Source organism: Zalophus californianus, chromosome 13, assembly GCF_009762305.2.
Source record: "Zalophus californianus isolate mZalCal1 chromosome 13, mZalCal1.pri.v2, whole genome shotgun sequence".
Classification (NCBI taxonomy): domain Eukaryota; kingdom Metazoa; phylum Chordata; class Mammalia; order Carnivora; family Otariidae; genus Zalophus; species Zalophus californianus.
The window spans coordinates 30,778,705-30,798,934 of record NC_045607.1 but is presented as its reverse complement, the minus strand read 5'-3'; the positions used below and the strand labels follow the sequence as shown (position 1 = coordinate 30,798,934).

Genomic DNA, 20,230 nt, shown 5'->3' with positions numbered 1-20,230 from the left:
CATAACTTCCAAGAAGCACTTTGACATATTTCAGAAGAACTCTTAAGACAGTATCTCACAGAAATATCTTGCTCCGTGGGACACATTGTGTAATAGAGGAAATGGCTCCATGCCAGTGAGTATCCTGGCTCCCTCTGGGTCGCTTGATGGGAAGCAGCTGCTTAGTCTATGGACAAGTCGTTGGGCATAAAAGATGAAAATCCAAACAAGACCACCTCATTTGGGCCTGTCGCCTGTTAGAAAAGACTGCAGAGAGCCCTGAGTGATGTAAGGAGATAATACATTGTAATATGCCAGTGCCCTTACGTTCTATACACCAACATTCTCCAGTTCAGCTAAAGACACTCATTACTTTAAGAATGATTGAATTATTATAAAAGAGAAACTTTAATTTTTGTCTTCTAATTTAGCAGCCCAATTCAGAGAAATACTTGTGAAAGGAAAATCTTCTGATGTGCAAGATCCAGGCTGTTTGAGAGGAAATAAGCATTTCAGAAATCCAGAGGTAAAGCCCTAAGGGAGCAGTGCATAAAGTTAATCGATACACAGTAGAAATTAAGAGACTAGATGACCAGTCAGAAGTCCCCAAGCTGGGACTGACAGTGAAGAGAGAAAGGACCCTGGGGAGGAGGCCAGTGGGCTCCATGCTTGGAGAGTCTTTTTTTAAAATTTTTTATTGTTATGTTAACCACCATACATTACATCATTAGTTTTTGAAGTAGTGTTCCGTGATTCATTGTTTGCGTATAACAGCCAGTGCTCCATGCAATACGTGCGCTCTTTAATACCCATCACCAGGCTAACCCATCCCCCCACCCCACTCCCCTCTGAACCCTCAGTTTGTTTTTCAGAGTCCATCGTCTCTCATGGTTCGTCTCCCCCTCTGACTTACTCCCCTTCATTCTTCCCCTCCTGCTATCTTCTTCTTTTTCTTTTTTCTTATCATATGTTGCATTATTTGTTTCAGAAGTACAGATCTGTGATTCAACAGTCTCGCACAATTCACAGTGCTCACCATAGCACATAACCCTCCCCAATGTCTATCACCCAGCCACCCGATCCCTCCCACCCCCAACCACTCCAGTAACACTCAGTTTGTTTCCTGAGATTAGGAATTCCTCATATCAGTGAGATCATATGATCCATTTCTTTCTCTGATTGACTTATTTCACTCAGTATAACACCCTCCAGTTCCATCCATGTCGTTGCAAATGGCAAGATCTCATTCCTTTTTATGGCTGCATAATATTCCATTGTGTATCTATACCACATCTTCTTTGTCCATTCATCTGTCGATGGACATCTTGGCTCTTTCCACAGTTTGGCTGTTGTGGACATTGCTGCTATAAACATTGGGGTGCACGTACCCCTTCGGGTCCCTACATTTGTATCTTTGGGGTAAATACCCAGTAGTGCAATTGCTGGATCGTATGCTCTATTTTCAACTTCTTGAGGAACTTCCATGCTGTTTTCCAGAGTGGCTGCACCAGCTTGCATTCCCACCAACAGCGTAGGAGGGTTCCCCTTTCTCCACATCCCCACCAACATCTGTCGTTTCCTGACTTGTTAATTTTAGCCATTCTGACGGGTGTGAGGTGGTATCTCATTGAGGTTTTGATTTGGATTTCCCTGATGCCGAGTGATGTTGAGCACTTTTTCATGTGTCTGTTGGCCATTTGGATGTCTTCTTTGGAAAAATGTCTGTTCATGTCTTCTGCCCATTTCTGATTGGATTATTTGTTCTTTGGGTGTTGAGTTTGATATGTTCTTTATAGATTTTGGATACTAGCCCTTTATCTGATATGTCATTTGGAAATATTTTCTCCCATTCTGTCGGTTGTCTTCTGGTTTTGTGGAGTTTCTTTTGCTGTGCAAAAGCTTTTTATCTTGATGAAGTCCCAATAGTTCATTTTTGCCCTTGCTTCCCTTGCCTTTGGCGATGTTTCTAGGAAAAAGTTGCTGCAGCTGAGGTCGAAGAATTGCTACCTGTGTTCTCCTTTAGGATTTTGAAGGACTCCTGTCTCACGTTTAGGTCTTTCAACCATTTGGAGTCTATTTTTGTGTGTGGTGTAAGGAAATGGTCCAGTTTCATTCTTCTGCATGTGGCTGTCCAATTTTCCCAACACCATTTGTTGAAGGGACTGTCTTTTTCCATTGGACATTCTTTCCTGCTTTTTCGAAGATGAGTTGACCATAGAGTTGAGGGTCCATTTCTGGGCTCTCGATTCTGTTCCATTGATCTATGTGTCTGTTTTTGTGCCAGTACCATACTGTCTTGATGATGACAGCTTTGTAATAGAGCTGGAAGTCCGGAATTGTGATGCCGCCAGCTTTGCTTTTCTTTTTCAAGATTCCTCTGGCTATTCGGGGTCTCTTCTGGTTCCATAGAAATTTTAGGATTATTTATTCCATTTCTTTGAAAAAAGTGGATGGTATTTTGATGGGGATTGCATTGAATGTGTAGATTGCTCTAGGTAGCATTGACATCTTCACAATGTTTGTTCTTCCAATCCATGAGCATGGAACATTTTTCCATTTCATTGTGTCTTCTTCAGTTCTTTCTTTCATGACTATTTTATAGTTTTCTGAGTACAAATCCTTTGCCTCTTTGGTTAAATTTATTCCTAGGTATCTTATGGTTTTGGGTGCAATTGTAAATGGGATCGACTCCTTGATTTGTCTCTCTTCTGTCTTGTTGTTGGTGTATAAGAATGCCACTGATTTCTGTGCATTGATTTTATATCCTGCGACTTTACTGAATTCCTGTATGACTTCTAGCAGCTTTGGGGTGGAGTCTTTTGGGTTTTCCACATACAGTATCATATCATCTGCAAACAGTGAGAGTTTGACTTCCTCTTTGCCGATTTGGATGCCTTTGATTTCTTTTTGTTGTCTGATTGCTGTGGCTAGGACTTCTAATACTATTTTGAATAGCAGTGGTGATAGGGGACATCTCTGCCGCGTTCCTGACCTTAGGGGAAAAGCTCCCAGCTTTTCCCCATTGAGAATGATATTCGCTGTAGGTTTTCATAGACGGCTTTTATGATATTGAGGTATGTACCCTCTATCCCTATACTCTGAAGAGTTTTGATCAAGAAAGGATGCTGTACTTTGTCAAATGCTTTTTCTGCATCTATTGAGAGGATCATATGAATCTTGTTCTTTCTTTTGTTAATATATTGTATCACGTTGATTGATTTGTGGATGTTGAACCAACCTTGAAGCCCAGGGATAAATCCCACTTGGTTGTGGTGAATAATCCTTTTAATGTACTGTTGGATCCTATTAGCTAGTATTTTGGGGAGAATTTTCGCCTCCATATTCATCAAGGATATTGGTCTGTAATTCTCCTTTTTGATGGGGTCTTTGTCTGGTTTTGGGATCAAGGTAATGGTGGCCTCATAAAATGAGTTTGGAAGCTTTCCTTCCATTTCTATTTTTTGGAACAGTTTCAGGAGAATAAGTATTAATTCTTTTTTAAATGTTTGGTAGAATTCCCCTGGGAAGCCATCTGGCCCTGGGCTTTTGTTTGTTGGGAGATTTTTGATGACCGCCTCCATTTCCTTAGTGGTTATAGGTCTGTTCAGGTTTTCTATTTCTTCCTGGTTCAATTTTGGTAGTTGATACATCTCTGGGAATGCACCAATTTCTTGCAGGTTATCTAATTTGCTGGCGTAGAGTTGCTCGTAATAAGTTCTTATAATTGTTTGTATTTCTTTGGTGTTGGTTGTGATCTCTCCTCTTTCATTCATGATTTTGTTGATTTGGGTCATTTCTCTTTTCTTTTTGATCAGTCTGGCCAGGGGTTTATCAATCTTGTTAATTCTTTCAAAGAACCAGCTCCTAGTTTCGTTGATCTGTTCTACTGTTCTTTTGGTTTCTAGTTCATTGATTTCTGCTCTGATCTTTATTATTTCTCTTTCTCCTGCTGGGTTTAGGCTTGATTTGCTGTTTTTTCTCTAGCTCCTTTAGGTGTAGGGTTAGGTTGTGTATTTGAGACCTTTCTTATTTCTTGAGAAAGGCTTGTATTGCTATATACTTTCCTCTTAGGACTGCCTTTGCTGCATCTCAAAGATTTTGAACAGTTGTGTTTTCATTTTCATTGGTTTCCATGAATTTTTTTAATTCTTCTTTAATTTCCTGGTTGACCCATTCATTCTTTAGTAGGATGCTCTTTAGCCTCCATGTATTTGAGTTCTTTCCGACTTTCCACTTGTGATTGAGTTCTAGTTTCAAAGCATTGTGGTCTGAAAATATGCAGGGAATAATCCCAATCTTTTGGTACCAGCTGAGACCTGATTTGTGACCTAGGATGTGATCAATTCTGGAGAATGTTCCATGGGCACTAGAGAAGAATGTGTATTCCATTGCTTTGGGATGCAGTGTTCTGAATATGTCTGTGAAGTCCATTTGGGCCAGTGTGTCATTTAAAGTCTTTATTTCCTCGTTGATCTTTTGCTTAGATGATCTGTCCATTTCAGGCAGCGGGGTGTTAAAGTCCCCCACTATTATTGTATTGTTGTCAATGTGTTTCTTCGCTTTTGTTATTAATTGCCTTAATAATTGGCTGCTCCCATGTTAGGGGCATAGATATTTACAATTGTTAGATCTTCTTGGTGGATAAACCCTTTAAGTAGGATATAGTGTCCTTCTTCATCTCTTATTACAGTCTTTGTTTTAAAATCTAATTTGTCTGATATAAAGATTGCCACCCCAGCTTTCTTTTGGCTTCCATTAGCATGGTAAATGGTTTTCCACCCCCTCACTTTCAATCTGGGGGTGTCTTTGGGTCTAAAATGAGTCTCTTGCGGACAGCATATCGATGGGTCTTGTTTTTTAATCCAATCTGACAGCCTGTGTCTTTTGATTGGGGCATTTAGCCCATTTACATTCAGGGTAACTATTGAAAGATATGAATTAGGTCCATTGTATTGCCTGTAAGGTGACTGTTACTGTATGTTGTCTGTGTTCCTTTCTGATCTATGCTGCTTTTAGGCTCTCTCTTTGCTTAGAGGACTCCTTTCAGTATTTCTTGTAGGGCTGGTTTCGTGTTTGCAAATTCCTTTAGTTTTTGTTTGTCCTGGAAGCTTTTTATCTCTCCTTCTATTTTCAATGACAGCCTAGCTGGATATAGTGTTCTTGGCTGCATATTTTTCTCATTTAGTGCTCTGAAGATATCATGCCAGTCCTTTCTGGCCTGCCAGGTCTCTGTGGATAGGTCTGTTGCCAATCTAATGTTTCTACCATTATAGGTTACAGATCTCTTGTCCCGAGCTGCTTTCAGGATTTTCTCTTTGTCTCTGAGACTCGTAAGTTTTACTATTAGATGTCAGGGTGTTGACCTATTTTTATTGATTTTGAGAGGGGTTCTCTGTGCCTCCTGGATTTTGATGCCTGTTTCCTTCCCCACATTAGGGAAGTTCTCTGCTATAATTTGATCCAATATACCTTCTGCCCCTTTCTCTCTTTCTTCTTCTTCTGGGATCCCAATTATTCTAATGTTTTTTTGTCTTATTGTATCACTTATCTCTCGAATTCTGCCCTCGTGATCCTGTAGTTGTTTCTCCCTCTTTTTCTCAGCCTCTTTATTTTCCATCATTTGGCCTTCTATATCGCTGATTCTCTCCTCTTCCTCATTTATCCTAGCAGTTAGTGCCCCCATTTTTGATTGCACCTCAGTAATAGCCTTTTTGATTTCGACTTGGTTAGATTTTAGTTCTTTTATTTCTCCAGAAAGGGTTTCTCTAATAACTTCCATGCTTTTTTCAAGCCCAGCTAGTATCTTTAAAGTCATGATTCTGAACTCTAGGTCCAACATTGTACTAATATCCGTATTGAGTAGGTTCCTGGCAGATGGTACTACCTCTTGTTCTTTTTGCTGAGGTAATTTTTTTCGTTTTGTCATTTTGTTCAGAGGAGAATAGATGAATGAAAGAACAAAATGCTAACAGGTTAACAACATCCCCAGCAAATATACTCTATACAAATCAGAAAAGACTTGAAACCAGGGGAAAAGAAAGGGAAAGAAAGAAAAAAGAAAGAGGAAAAAAAAGAAAGAGAAAAAGATAAAAACAAACAAAAACGGAAAAAACAAAAAAAAACAGAATATGATCAAATATGATTAGGCTAGTGCATAGATCAGTGCCACACACTAGATTTTGGGCGCATTTTGGTCTGTTAGAAGAAAGTGCCTCCTAAAATTTTAAAGGAAGAAAAACATATATGTACAAAATAAGGGTTGATACAATGAAGGGATGGAAGATGACTGTAAAGATGAAAATTATAAAAGATTTTATAAGTGGAATTGATAAGTTGTTTGAAAAAAGAAAGAAGAAGATTTAAAAAAAAAAAGAAAAAAAAGGGAGAGAATGTGATCAGGCAGGAGACTAGAACAAAGCCATACACTAGTGAATTAGGGTATATTTTGATCTGTTAGAAGAAACTGTATCTCAAAATTTTAAAGAGAGAACAACTTATATATATATATTCCAAAAATAAGGGTAACTACTATGAAGGGATAGAATATGACTCTAAAAATGAAAAATAAAAAATGTTTTTTTTAAAAAAAGAGATTGATAAGATGTTGGTTGAAAAAGAGAAAAAGAAAAAAACAGTTAAAAAATTAACTTTGAAAAACTAATGAATCATGGTAAAACAGCCATGAATTCTATTTGCAGTATTTCCCTAGCGCTGGAGTTCTCCCGTTCTCCTAGATAGGTAAACTTGGTCTTGGCTTGCTGGCTGTTCGTGCTGATCTTCTGGGGGAGGGGCCTGTTGCCGTGGTTCCCAGATGTCTTTGCCGGAGGCGGAATTGTCCCGCCCTTGTCCTCCGGGCTAAGGAATCTGCTCGGGTTTGCTCTCAGGAGCTTTTGTTCCCTGCAAGCTCTCGGTGTAGCTTTGGAGAACCAGAGTGAAAATGGTGGCCTCCCAATCTCAGCCCGGAGGAGCTGAGAACTCGGGGCCCTGCTCCTCAGTGCGCCCCCAGAGAAAAGCAGTCACTCCTGTTTCCCTGGTCTCTGGCCACACTCCGTGCTCACCCGGCCTGTGACCGAGCGTTTGTATCTCTGGCACCCGACCCTGTGTGGAGTCTCCAAACCCAGCTGATCCCTGCGGTGCGCTCCCACGCTGCTCCTCCTGGGGGAGGAAGGAGAGTCTCCCCGGATCTGCCACTTGTTGGGTCCCTGCTGGAGGAGCAGTGGCCCGACTGTGTCACCGATCACAGTTTATGGCAACCCCGAGCTGAGAGCCCGCGCCTCGGCTCCGTCTCTGCAGCCAGCTTCCCTGCTCTGATACCTGGGAGCTCTGCTGCACTCAGGCACCCCTGGTCTTTCTGTGACCCCAAGGGTCCTGAGACCACACTGTTCCACGAGGGTTCCACCCCCCGCTTAGCCACTGGAGCGACGTCCCTCAGCGGAGCCGACTTCTAAAAGGTCCGATTTTGTGCTCTGCAGCTTATCACTTGCCAGAAGCGGCTGATGGAGGCCCCCTCCCCCGCCGTCTCTCTTCCCGAATATCGCCTCGGAGTCACTTCTCCGCACGTCCTACCTTCCAGTAAGTGGTCGCTTCTCTGTTCAGAGAGTTGTTGCTATTCTTTTCTTCGATCTCCTGTTGAGTTCGTAGGTGTTCAGAATGGTTTGATCCCTATTCCTGAATTCTTGAGACCAGACGAGATCCAGGTCTCCTACTCCTCCGCCATCTATGCTCCGCCCGTTCCTGGAGAGTCTTCATTGTAGGAGAAGGTCTGATGGAAAGCCCAGTCTCTGCTGAAATGAGCACCTTCCAAGGCCAGAACCATGAAGTTGCAGGGTATCAGCTTCAGCAGCCGACTGTCCATCACAATCTGAGTGGTGGCTACTGCTGAGGCTCCAGCAGGAGTAATGCTTTCTGTGCCTTGACACTTCACTTGGCCCATCTAAAGCAAATTGTGTGGCTAATCTTCTACTTTGACTGCACAAAACACTTATACCCCCTATGAAAAAAGAGAGTAGGGTCTTGGATTTATTACTGGAAGTGTTGTGCAATGAAAGACCTTTCCAACATCCGGACCTAAGCAGCTGAACAGAAATAGCTTTATTTTTCCCCAGTTGGGAAAATAGCCAAACATACTGCAAGTTTTTGAATGTACAGATTATAACCATCATGCCCTGTGAAGAGCAAACATAATGTACCGTGTAAGAATGATTTATGTCCTGTTTTTCATCGTAAAGTTAGTCGCCTTGTTAGCTTATGAACTATGTTTAATAAGAGACAGCTGACTCAAGTGGAGGAAAAAGCAAAGGTAATAATGGGTGCATTATTTGATTTTCCATTGCAGAAATCATTTTGTGACAAATTCTGCCTGCAAGGAGATCATCCTTCCTATTTAACTTGTAGGAGATCATTTGGAAGGTTTGCTGGACTTGGCTGTATGGATCCTTCAGCTCCCAAGTACTTTTACAGGTATTGTTCCATTTATTCCTTTTTATACCCTCATGAAGAAGAAAGCAGATATTTGTAAATCCTACTTTACAAAGGCCAAAGAGTGTTTGTAGGGTAGGGAAACTGAGGAACAGAGGAACTAAATGACCTTGGCAAAAGCTATTGCCACTGATCCCTTTTGACACCAAAAAGGTGGTATTTATAATCATTTGATAAATGCATATATGAAGAATGTAGATTGTTCTGAAATGGATGGTTTCAAAGTCTCTGGGAATGTTGCCGAATCTGAATTTCTCCAGGAAATCAAATATACTATTCCCATGCAATTTAGGGACTTTGGAAGGAGAACAGCAGCTTTGATTTTATAATAAAATTATTAGTTACTCATATTTCTTGAAGGGAAATTCAGTTGGAATTTGAAGGGCTTTTATGCCCAAGTCAAAGCTATTATGGTAAATAATTCTTACCTAACACTTCCAAGCAATAGTCAGTCCCTGCTTCAGTCCTTTCTGTCTTTAGAACTTTTTATCATCACCTTTCTTGGCATAGACATGTAGGATTTAAGTAACTTTATAGTTGTCTGATTTGCTGATGCTGTATTCTTGGAAGGGTCTTGGCACCAAAAGGTAAGGAAAGCCAGGGATCCATCCGGAGACCTTTATATGCTCTCCTTCATGTGATGAATGAAGAAGATAGGACATGGATCTGGGCGAACATCTCTGATTTGGAAGTGAAGATTGCATGAGTAGACATATTCCTCCAGTAATAGCCCCAGTGTTTGTCACGGGTTGTGAATAATTATGGTGATGTGGGTGGAGGAGAATGGCAGACTAAAAAGGGTTTTAATGGATGATGTGACTTTTGTGAAACATATAAGCCTATATAAAAAAGGTATTGAGTCTCACAATATTCTATGAAATAAGTAGGGCAGGTATTATCTCTATTTTATGGATGAGGAAACTGTGGCTCAGGAAAGTAAAATGACTTGCCCAATGTCATACACCCAACCATCCATATTTCTCCCTGTTGGAAAAAATATAACATGGGACTCAATGTGAGATCTCCAAGAGAAAATTGAAGGTTTTGGGGCGCCTGGGTGGCTCAGTCATTAAGCGTCTGCCTTTGGCTCAGGTCATGGTCCCAGGGTCCTGGGATCGAGCCCTGCATTGGGCTCCCTGCTCCACAGGAAGCCCGCTTCTCCCTCTCCCACTCCCCCTGCTTGTGTTCCCTCTCTCGCTGTGTCTCTCTCTGTCAAATAAAATCTTAAAAAAAAAAAAAGAAAGTTGAAGGTTTTGATAACATTTATCTGTAATTCAATTCATTTCATGGTTATGGGGGAGGCAATACTCGAGGGTTCCTTTAATTGCTGGGGCAATGGGAATCTCCAGTGACATTTTGGATCATGAGTTCAAGTGGGAAGGAACCTCAAACTCAAGGTTAAAGCCCCAGGGTTGTAATCTAACATTAACAATAAATGGCCTGGGTAGGAGACATCAGCTGGTGCATTTTCACATTGATATAAACAGCTAGAAGAGACTCACTGAATCAGCTGAGGTCCAAGAGCAATGGAGCACACTGACCTCGGCAATCTCTGAGAATTGGGAGAAAAGTAGACTCAGCAGGATTTCAGGTAGAATTAAGCAGAGGAAGTCCTCAGGTCGGAGGCCCATTTTTACATTCCTCACCTTGCCAGGCTGCCAAAATACCTCTTTTGCAAATGCTCTTGAAATTATTTCAGCAGCATTTGTCTCCTTGATTTTGGGAGAGGCTCTAGGCCTGGAGTTGGCAAACACGGCTGTGGGCCAAATTTAGCCCACTGCCTACTATTGTAAATGCAGTTTTATTGGAACACAGCCACTCCCGTTTGTTTACGTACTGTCTATGGTTGCTTTCGTACTAGGAAGGCAAAGTGGAGTATCTGCAACAGAGACCATATGGCACAAAAATTTAAAAAGAAAAAAATTTACTCTTTGGCTCTTTACGGAAAAATTTGCTGATCTTTGTCCTGTACTATTACTGGTAAAATGCTTTAATCTCAATGCTAGTTTTGATTACTTAGGAGTGGCTACCTGAACTACTGTGTTGAAAACTCTGAAACCATGTCTCTGGTCAATGAGAAAGAGTGTTCAATCAATGAGTAGTATATGCTGTAGACACAGAAGCTAGGATCGATGGCACTTGTGCCAAGTATTTGCCATTCCCTACTGTGGGCTTTCAGTTCCACACACTGCTGACAGACCACTCTCAGCCAAGAAATTCCCTGATGTCTTGAGGGCTGTCCTTCATAAAAGGTGGAGCAGGTGACTTCTAATGTAAGGCAAATCCAGCACCTTGCCAAATAAATGAATTAACATAACTAATCACATATATGATTTGAAGGCCATAAACTTCACTCTGTGATTTATAAAGGCTATCTTATTTGTTCCTACAAATCTGAAGGGGAGATATTTGTCTTATTTCGTGACAGAGGAAATAAACTTACAGGGAAGTTCGGCTGTTTTTAATATGGAACCCAAATATGGTTCCAAAGTCAGCAATTTTCTAGGTCTGTTGGTTTAAGTTAAATTTGAGAGGAATCACAATGTCATTATCAGCCTTTCTCACTACATAAAATTCAACAATTAGAAATTAAAACTGTAGATCTAAGAGAAATACCTCTGGGTGGCTGAAACTATTGGGCATTCATACCTCAATGTGTAATACCTTACTAAGATCACTTTGTCTCATAAAAGAGAAACCTTTATCTCATAAAAGAGAAATTATTATATTATATAAATATAATAGGAAGCTGCTTAATGATGTTTTTTTGCTTGCTTCTTTGTTTTAGCAAAAAAAGTTAGAAAAGTAATGTTGGAGCGTGTGTTCTTAGGGGAAGCCAGTAAATTCAGAGATCTAATGTTAGCAAAGGAGAGTGTTTAAATCATACCTGGGGTCCAATAGGTAGATAGGAGATAAATTATGTCTGGCTGGTGTTTCATTCCATGTTGTTTTGAGTGCAACTAAAAGAAACTTTTCAGCAATAATTTATGTTGAGGGGTATTTTGTTAAAAAAATGTATGTTTTTCTCATGGAATTGAAGGAGAGAACAGTATCTCTATCTTCAAAAGGAACTTGATCTAACTGGAAATTCCCTCTTTCTTTCTCTCTCTCTCCCACAGCCCCCCCCCCCCCACAACAGCCTGCTTCATTCTTCCATTTCTCCGTTTCTCTGTGTTTGTGTTGGAAAAATTATATCCCCAACTAAGCAGCATTACCTTCCAGACTTTATCACAGATTTAGTGTGGAGAATAGATAATAGGTCAGGACCTTAATTCTCAAAATGTGATCAAAGATGAGAAGGGCCAGCCACTTTTTTAAAGCAATTTTAAATAGTCCTATATCCCTCTGAAGAGGAATAATTTCCATGGAACCTGAGGAGGGACTAAAATTTTTTTAAAAACAACTCTCTGAAGCTCAACAATTTGAAAGTGAGTTCGGTGTCTTGGAGTTGGTGAGGGAATGAGGATGAGTGTGGCAAGATCCAGCCTTTTCACAGATCTACCTTATCAAGTCTTGTTGGTTCCTTCTTGAGATAAAGGTAGAAGTTTCATTTATTACCTATCTTAGGAGAAATGAAGAATTTAGCTTCTTAGGCTTAGTTTCCTTTGCTAGTTCAAAGCTTCTTCAGGACTCAGAAATTTACTTCCAGTTATTCTCTTTCTGCTTCACACAGTCCTGAGATTCAAGGGTAATATTATAAAAGCTATTATACCAGCCGGCAAGTCAAGCTCCTCAGGATGGATAATAGGAAAAACAAAATAGAGGCAGACTGGCCAGTGACTTGTTCATTCAAACATTTCTACTTTTTTCTTTTAAGTTTATTTTTGGGGGGGGCAATGGAGTAAGTTTTATTATTTTTCTTTTATTTATTATTTTTAAAAATCCCAGTATAATTAACATATAGTGTTATGTTAGTTTCAGGTGTACAATATAGTGATTCCACAATTCTATATATTATGCAGTGCTCATCATGATAAGTGTGCTCTCAATCCCCATCACCTATTTCACCCATCCCCCCACCTACCACCCCTATGGTAACCATCAGTTTGTTCTCTGTAGTTAAGAGTCTGTTTTATGGTTTGTCTCTTTTTTCTTTATTCATTTGTTTTGTTTCTTAAATTGCACACATGAGTAAAATCATATGGTGTGTGTCTTTCTCTGACTGACTTATTTTACTAGCCTTGTATCCTCTAGCTCTATCCATGTTATTGCAAATGGCAAGATTTCATTCTTTTTTATGTCCGGGTAATATTCCATTGTGTGTGTGTGTGTGTGTGTGTGTGTGTGTGTGTGTGTGTGTGTGTGTGTGTATCACAGTGAGATATATATATATCTCACTCTTCTTTATCCATTCATTTATCAGTAGATACTTGGGCTGCTTACATTTGGCTATTGTAAATAAGGCTGCAATAAACATAGGTGTGCATATATCCTTTTCTTTTAAAAGATTTATTTATTTTAGCGGGGGAGGGGCAGAGAGAGAGAGAGAGAATCTCCAGCAGACTCCCCACTTAGCACGGAGCTCCATCTCACAACCCTGAGATCATGACCTGATCCAAAATCAAGAGTCAGACGCTTAACTGATTGAGCCACCCAGATGCCCCACAGATATTCTTTTTAATTCATGTTTTTGTTTTCTTTGGATAAATACCTAGAAGTAGAATTGCTGGATCATATGGTGGTTCTATTTTTAATTTTTTGAGGAACCTTCATACTGTTTTCCACAGTGGCTGCACCGGTTTGTATTCCCACCAGCAGTACACAAGGATTCCTTTTCTCCACATCTTTGCCGACACTTGCTGTTTATGTTGTTGAATTTAGCCATTCTGACAGGTATGAGGTGATATCTCATTGTAGTTTTGATTTGCATTTTCCTGATGATGAGTGCCATTGAGCATCTTTTCCTGCATTTGTTGGCCATCTGCATGTCTTCTTTGGAGAAATGTCTGTTCATGTCTTCTGCCCATTTTTAATTGGATTATTTGGGGGTTTTTTTGGTGTTGCGTTGTATAAATTCTTTGTGTATTTTGGATACTAACCCTTTATTGGATATGTTATTTGCAAATATCTTCTCCCATTCTATAGATTGTCTTTTAGTTTTGTTGATTGTTTCCTTAGCTATGCAGGAGATTTTTATTTTGATGTATTCCCAATAATTTTATTTTTGCTTTTGTTTCCCTTGCCTCAGGAGACATATCTAGAAAAATATGCTGTGGCTGGTGTCAGAGAAATTACTGCCCGTGCTCTCTTCTAGGATTTTTATGCTTTCAGGTCTCACATTTAGGTCCTTAGTCCATTTTGAGTTTATTTTTATGTATGATGTAACAAAGTGGTCCAGTTTCATTCTTTTGCATGTGGATGTCCAGTTTTCCCAATGTTATTTATTGAAGAGACTGTCTTTTTCCTAATGCATATTCTTGCCTCCTTTGTTGAAGATTAATTGACCATATAATCATGGGTTTATTTCTGGCCTCTCTATTCTGTTCCATTAATCTATGTTTCTGTTTTTGTGCTAGTACCATACTGTTTTGATTACTACAGTTTTGTACTGTATCTTGAAATCTGGCTTTGTGATATCTTCAGTCTTGTTTTTCTTGTTTAAAATTGCTTTGGCTATTGAGGGTCTTTTATGGTTCCATACAAATTTTAGGATTGTTTGTTCTAGCTCTGTGAAAAATGCTATTGGTATTTTGATAAGGATTGCACAAATATGTAAATTGCTTTTGTTAGTATGGACATGGACATTTTAACAATATTTGTTCTCCCAGTCCACGAACATGGAATATCTTTCCATTTGTTTGTGTCATCTTCAATTTCTTTCATCAGTGTTTTATAGTTTTGAGAATACATGTCTTTCACCTTTTTGGCTAAGTTTATTCCTAGGTAATTTATTATTTTTGTCATAACTGTAAATGGGATTCTTAATTTCTATTCTGCTGATTCATTATTAGTGTATAGAAATGTAATAATAGATTTCTACACTTTTTTTTATCCTGCAACTTTACTGAATTCATTTATCAGTTCTGGTAGTTTTTTGATGGAGTATTTAGGGTTTTCCTTTTTTTTTTTTTTAACTTATCTAATATGTGTTGTTTGTACGTATGTATGTATGTATTTATGTTATATAAATTCAAGTTAGGTTAACATATAGTGTAATATTGGTTCAGGAGTAGAATTTAGTGATTCATCACCTACATATAACACTCAGTACCCATCCCAACAAGTGCCCTCTTCAATGCCCATCACCCATTTAGCCTATCCCCCCACCCACCTCCTCTATAGCTACCCTCAGTTTGTTCTCTATAGTTAAGAGTCTCTTATGGATTGCCTCCCTCTCTCTTTTTATCTTATTTTATTTTTCCTTCCCTTCCCCTGTGTTCATCTGTTTTGTTTCTAAATTCCACATATGAGTGAAATCATATGATATTTGTCTTTCTCTGACTGATTTATTTTGCTCAGCATAATACCCTCTAGTTCCATCCATGTTGTTGCAAATGGCAAGATTTCATTCTTTTTGATGGCCGAGTAATATTCCATTATACACATATACCATATCTTCTTTATCCATTCTGCAGTCAATGGACAGTTGGGCTCTTTCCATAATTAAGCTATTGTTGATAGTGCTGCTCTAAACATTGGGGTATGTGTGCCCTTTCAAATCAGCATTTTTATATCTTTGGATAAATACCTAGCAGTGCAATTGCTGGGTCATAGGGTAGTTCTATTTTTAACTTTTTGAGGTACCTCCGTACTGTTTTCCAGAGTGGCTATACCAGTTTGCATTCCCATCAACAGTGCAGTAGGGTTCCCCTTTCTCTGCAATTGTGTGTTGTTTCCTGAATTGTTAATTTTAGCCATTCTTACTGGTGTGAGGTAGTATCTTACTGTGATTTTGATTTGTATTTCCTTGATGATGAGTGATGTTGAGCATTTTTTCACGTGTCTGTTAGCCAATTGTTAAGTTCTTTATAGATTCTGGATACTAGGCCTTTATCCAGTATGTCATTTGCAAATATCTTCTTCCATTCTGTTGGTTGCCTTTGAGTTTTGTTGATTGTTTCCTTCACTGTGCAGAAGTTTTTTATCTTGATGAGGTCCCAGTAGTTCATTTTTACTTTTGTTTCCCTTGCCTCCAGAGATGTGTCCAGTAAGAAGTTGCAGCAGCTGAGGTCAAAGAGGTTGTTGCCTGTTTTCTCCTCTAGGATTTTGATGGTTTCCTGTCTTACATTTAGGTCCTACATCCATTTTGAATTTATTTTTGTGTATGGTGTAAGAAGGTGGTCCAGTTTCATTCTTCTGCTTGTCACTGTCCACTTTTATAACACTATTTGTTGAAGAGAGTGCCACTTTGCCCTTGGATATTCTTCCTTGCTTTTTCAAAGATTAGTTGACCATATAGTTGTGAGTCCATTTCTGGGTTCTCTCTTCTGTTTCATAGATCTATGTGTCTGTTTTTGTGCTAGTACCATACTGTTCTGATGATTACAGCTTTGTAATACAGCTTGAAGTCTGGAATTGTGATGCCACCAGCTTTGCTTTTATTTTTCAACATTACTTTGACTATTCAGGGTCTTTCCTGGTTCCATAAAAATTTTAGGATTATTTGTTCTAGTTCTGTAAAAAATCCTGGTGTTATTTTGGTAGGGACAACACTGAATGTGTAGATTGCTTTGGGTAGTATAGCCATTTTAACAATATTTGTTCTTCCAATCCATGAGCATGGAATATTTTCCCATTTCTTTGTGTCTTATTCAGCTTCTTCCATTAAGTGTTCTATAGTTTTCAGCTTACAGATCTTTTGCCTCTCTGGTTAGGTTTATCACATGGTCTTTGGTGCGATTGTAAATGGGATCAATTCCTTGATTTCTCTTTCTGCTGCTTCATTATTGGTGTATAGAAATGCAACCAATTTATGTAACTTGATTTTATATCCTGCAACTTTGCTGAATTCATATATCAGTTCTAGCAATTTTTTGGTGGAGTCTTTTGGGTTTTCTACATAGAGTATCATGTTGTCTGTGAAGAGTAAAAGTTTGACTTCTTCCTTACTGATTTGGATGCCTTTTATATCTTTTTGTTGTCTGAATCCTGAGGCTAGCACTTATAGTACTGTGTTGAACAACAGTGGTGAGATTAGATACCCCTGTTGTGTTCCTGACCTTAGGGGAAAAGCTCTCAGTTTTTTCCCATTCAGGATGGTATTAACTATAGGTCTTTGATATATGTCCTTTATAATGTTGAGGTATGTTCCTTCTATCCCTATTTTCTTGAGGGTTTTTTTATCAAGAAAGGATGTTGTATTTTGTCAAATGTTTTTTCTGCATCTATTGAGAAGATCATATGTTTCTTATCCTTTCTTTTATTAATGTGATATATCACATAGATTGATTTGTGGATATTGAACCACCCCTGTGGCCCAGGAATAAATCCCACTTGATCATGGTGAACAATCCTTTTAATGTTTACTGTTGCATCCTATTGGCTAGTATCTTGGTGAGAATTTTGGCATCCATGTTCATCAGGGATATTGGTCTGTAATTCTCCTTTTTGGTGGGGTCTTTGGTTTTGGAATCAAGGTAATTCTGGCCAAAGAATGAGTTTAGAAGTTTTCTGTCCATTTTTATTTTTTGGAGTAGCTTCAGAAGAATAGGTATTAATTCTTCTTTAAACGTCTGGTAGAATTCCCCTGGGAAGCCATCCAGCCCTGGACTCTTGTTTGTTGGGAGATTTTTGTTTACTGATTCAATTTCTTTGCTGGTTATGGATCTGTTCAAATTTTTATTTCTTCCTGTTTCAGTTTTGGTAGTTTATATGTTTCTAGGAATTTATCCATTTCTTCTAGATTGCTCAATTTGTTGGCATATAATTGCTCATAATATTTTCTTATAATTGTTTGTATTTCTGTGATGTTGGTTGTGATCTCTCCTCTTTCATTCATGATTTTATTTATTTGGGTCCTTTCTCCTTTCTTTTTGATAAATCTGGCTAGGGGTTTATCAATTTTGTTAATTCTTTCAAAGAATCAGCTCCCAGTTTCGTTGATCTGTTCTACTGTGTTTTTGATTTCCATATCATTTATTTCTGCTCTGATCTTAATTATTTCCCTGCTTTTTCTGGTTTTAGGCTTTATTTGCTGTTCTTTTTCCAGCTCCAGTGTAAAGTTAGGCTTATTTGAGACTTTTCTGGCTTCTTGAGGAAGGTCTGTATTGCTATATACTTAACTCTATGACTGCCTTTGCTGTATCCCAGAAGTTTTATACTGTTGTGTTTTCATTTTCATTCACTTCCATGTATTTTTTAGTTTCTTCTTTAATTTCCTGGTTAACCCATTCATTTTTTAGTGGGACGTTCTTTAACTTCCAGGTATTTGTGGTTTTTCCAAAATTCTTTTTTTGTGTTTGACTTCAAGTTTCATAGCACCGTGGTCTGAAAATACGTGTTATGATCTCAGTATTTTTCTACTTGTTGAGGCCTGAGTTGTAACCCAGTATGTGATCTATTTTAGAAAATGTTCAATGTGCACTTGAAAAGAATGTGTATTCTGCTGCTTTAGGAAGAAATGCTCTGAATATATATATTAAGTCCATCTGTCCAGTGTGTCATTCAAAGCCATTGTTTTCTTGTTGATCTGCTTCTACGATCTGTCCATTGCTGTGAGTGGGGTGTTAATAATGCAATACTATTATTATATTATTATCAATGAGTTTCTTTAAGTTTGTTATCAATTTATGTATTTGCTCTCAAGTTGGGGGCATAAATATTTATAATTGTTAGATCTTCTTGTTGGATAGACTCCTTTATTATGATATAGTGCCCTTCTTCATCTGCTATTACAGTCTTTGGTTTAAAATCTAGTTTGTCTGATGTTAGTATGGCTACTCCAACTTTCTTTTGATGTCCATTAGCATGATAGATGGTTTTCCTCCCCCTCATTTTCAATTTGGAGGTATCTTTGGGTCCAAAATGAGTCTCTTGTACAAGGCAGCATATTGATAGGTCTTGTTTTGTTATCCATTATGATACTCTATGTCTTTTGATTGGAGCATTAGTCCATTCACATTCAGAGTAATTACTGATAGATATGAATTTAGTGCCATTGTATTACCTGTGAAGTTGCTGTTCCTGTAGATTGTCTCTGTTCCTTTTTAGTTTTTGTTGCTTTTGGTCTCTCTTTCCTGTTCAAAGGGTCCCCTTTAATATTCCTTGCAGAACTGGTTTAGTATTCACAAACTCCTTTAGTTTTTGCTTGTCTTAGAAACTATTTCTCTCCTATTCTGAATGACAGCCTTGCTGGATATAATAGTCTTGCTTGCATATTTTTCCCATTCAGCACATTGAATATATCATGCCAGTTTTCTGGCCTGTCAAGTTTCTGTTGACAGGTCTGTTGCTATCCTTACATGTCTACCCTTGTAGGTTAAGGACCTTTTGGCCTAGCTGCTTTCAGAGTTCTCTCTTTATCTTTGTATTTTGCAAGTTTCACTATGATATATCTTGGTGTTGATTTGTTTTTGTTGATTTTGAGGGGAGTTCTCTGTGCCTCTTGGACTTGAATATCTGTTTCCTTCCCCAGATTAGGGAAGTTCTCAACTATAATTTGTTCAAATAAGCCTTCTGCCCCCTTTTCCCACTCTTCTTCTTCTGGGACTCCTATGATACGGATATTATTGCACTTTGTGGAATTGCTGAGTTCCCTAAGTCTATATTTGTGATCTAATAGTTTTCTTTCCCTCTTCTTTTCAGCTTCATTATTTTCAATAATTTTATCTTCTATGTCACCTATTCAATCCTCTGCTTCTTCCGTCTCATTATGATTACATCTAGTCAGTTTTGATCTTAGTTATAGAATTTTTTATTTTGGCCTAACTAGTTTTTAGTTTTAGTTTAGTTTAGTTTTGTTTTTATCTCTGCAGCCAGGGTTTCTCTGGTGTCTTCTATGCTTCTTTCAAAGCCAGCTAGTATTCTTATGATTGTTGTTCTAAATTCTTGTTCAGATATATTGCTTATATCTGTTTTGAGCAAATCCCTTGCTCTGATTTCTTCCTGATCTTTCTTTTGGGGAGAATTCCTCCATCTTGTCATTGTGTCTAGGTTTCTGTCTTTGGTGTGTTATGAAAGCTTGCTGTTTTCTGCCCTGAGAGTAATACTATATTAAGAAGGGGTCATACACTCTCCAGGGCCTTGCACTTCAGAAAATGTTGCTGGCATATGCTGTGTGCACTCTGTTGTTGTATTTTGGCTGCTCTTTCCCATATGTCAGTCCTCTGCAGAGTTCCTCTTTGCTTGCAGTGGGGAGTGTTTGGACATTTAACTAAGTGTGCTTTGATTTGTTTGTTATGATAAGCCTGATTAAAAAAAAAAAGCATGATCCAAGAAAAGAGAAAATGAAAAGGAACAAAAAAGCAAATAAACAGATAAACAAAAAACTGTAAGCCTGATTCCAAAGAAAATAAAAGAACAAAAAAAGAAAAAAAAAAGCAGCCTGATCCAAAAAACAAGAAAAGGGAACAAACAAGCAAACCAACAAACGAACAAAAGAACTATAAGCCTGATTCCAAAGAAAAAAAGAAAAACAAATAAAATAAATAATAAGAATAAAAAATTTAAAAAATAATTAAAAAAAAAGAAAGTGGTCCTACTTCCACCAGAAATGAAGCTGATGCTTTGGAGTCCTCTGTGATCAGTACACTTGGTACATGCAGGGGGGCTGTGTTAGTCTTCTGAGGGAGAGGCCTGCATGCTGGCTCAGTCAGACCTGCCCTAGTAAATTTGC

The 20,230-nt window shown here is 38.5% G+C and overlaps 1 protein-coding gene across 1 annotated transcript in view; it reads left to right on the top strand.

Annotated features, from left to right (window-relative positions):
* The first annotated feature begins 7,501 nt into the window (after nucleotides 1-7,501).
* Nucleotides 7,502-20,230, top strand: part of PLPPR1 (phospholipid phosphatase related 1) — a 318,711-nt gene continuing 305,982 nt past the window's right edge. Inside the window, exons 1-2 of the mRNA XM_027615766.2 lie at nucleotides 7,502-7,551; nucleotides 8,315-8,439. The gene's annotated coding sequence lies outside the window, so the exon portion shown is untranslated. The remainder of the gene's footprint in view (nucleotides 7,552-8,314; nucleotides 8,440-20,230) is intronic.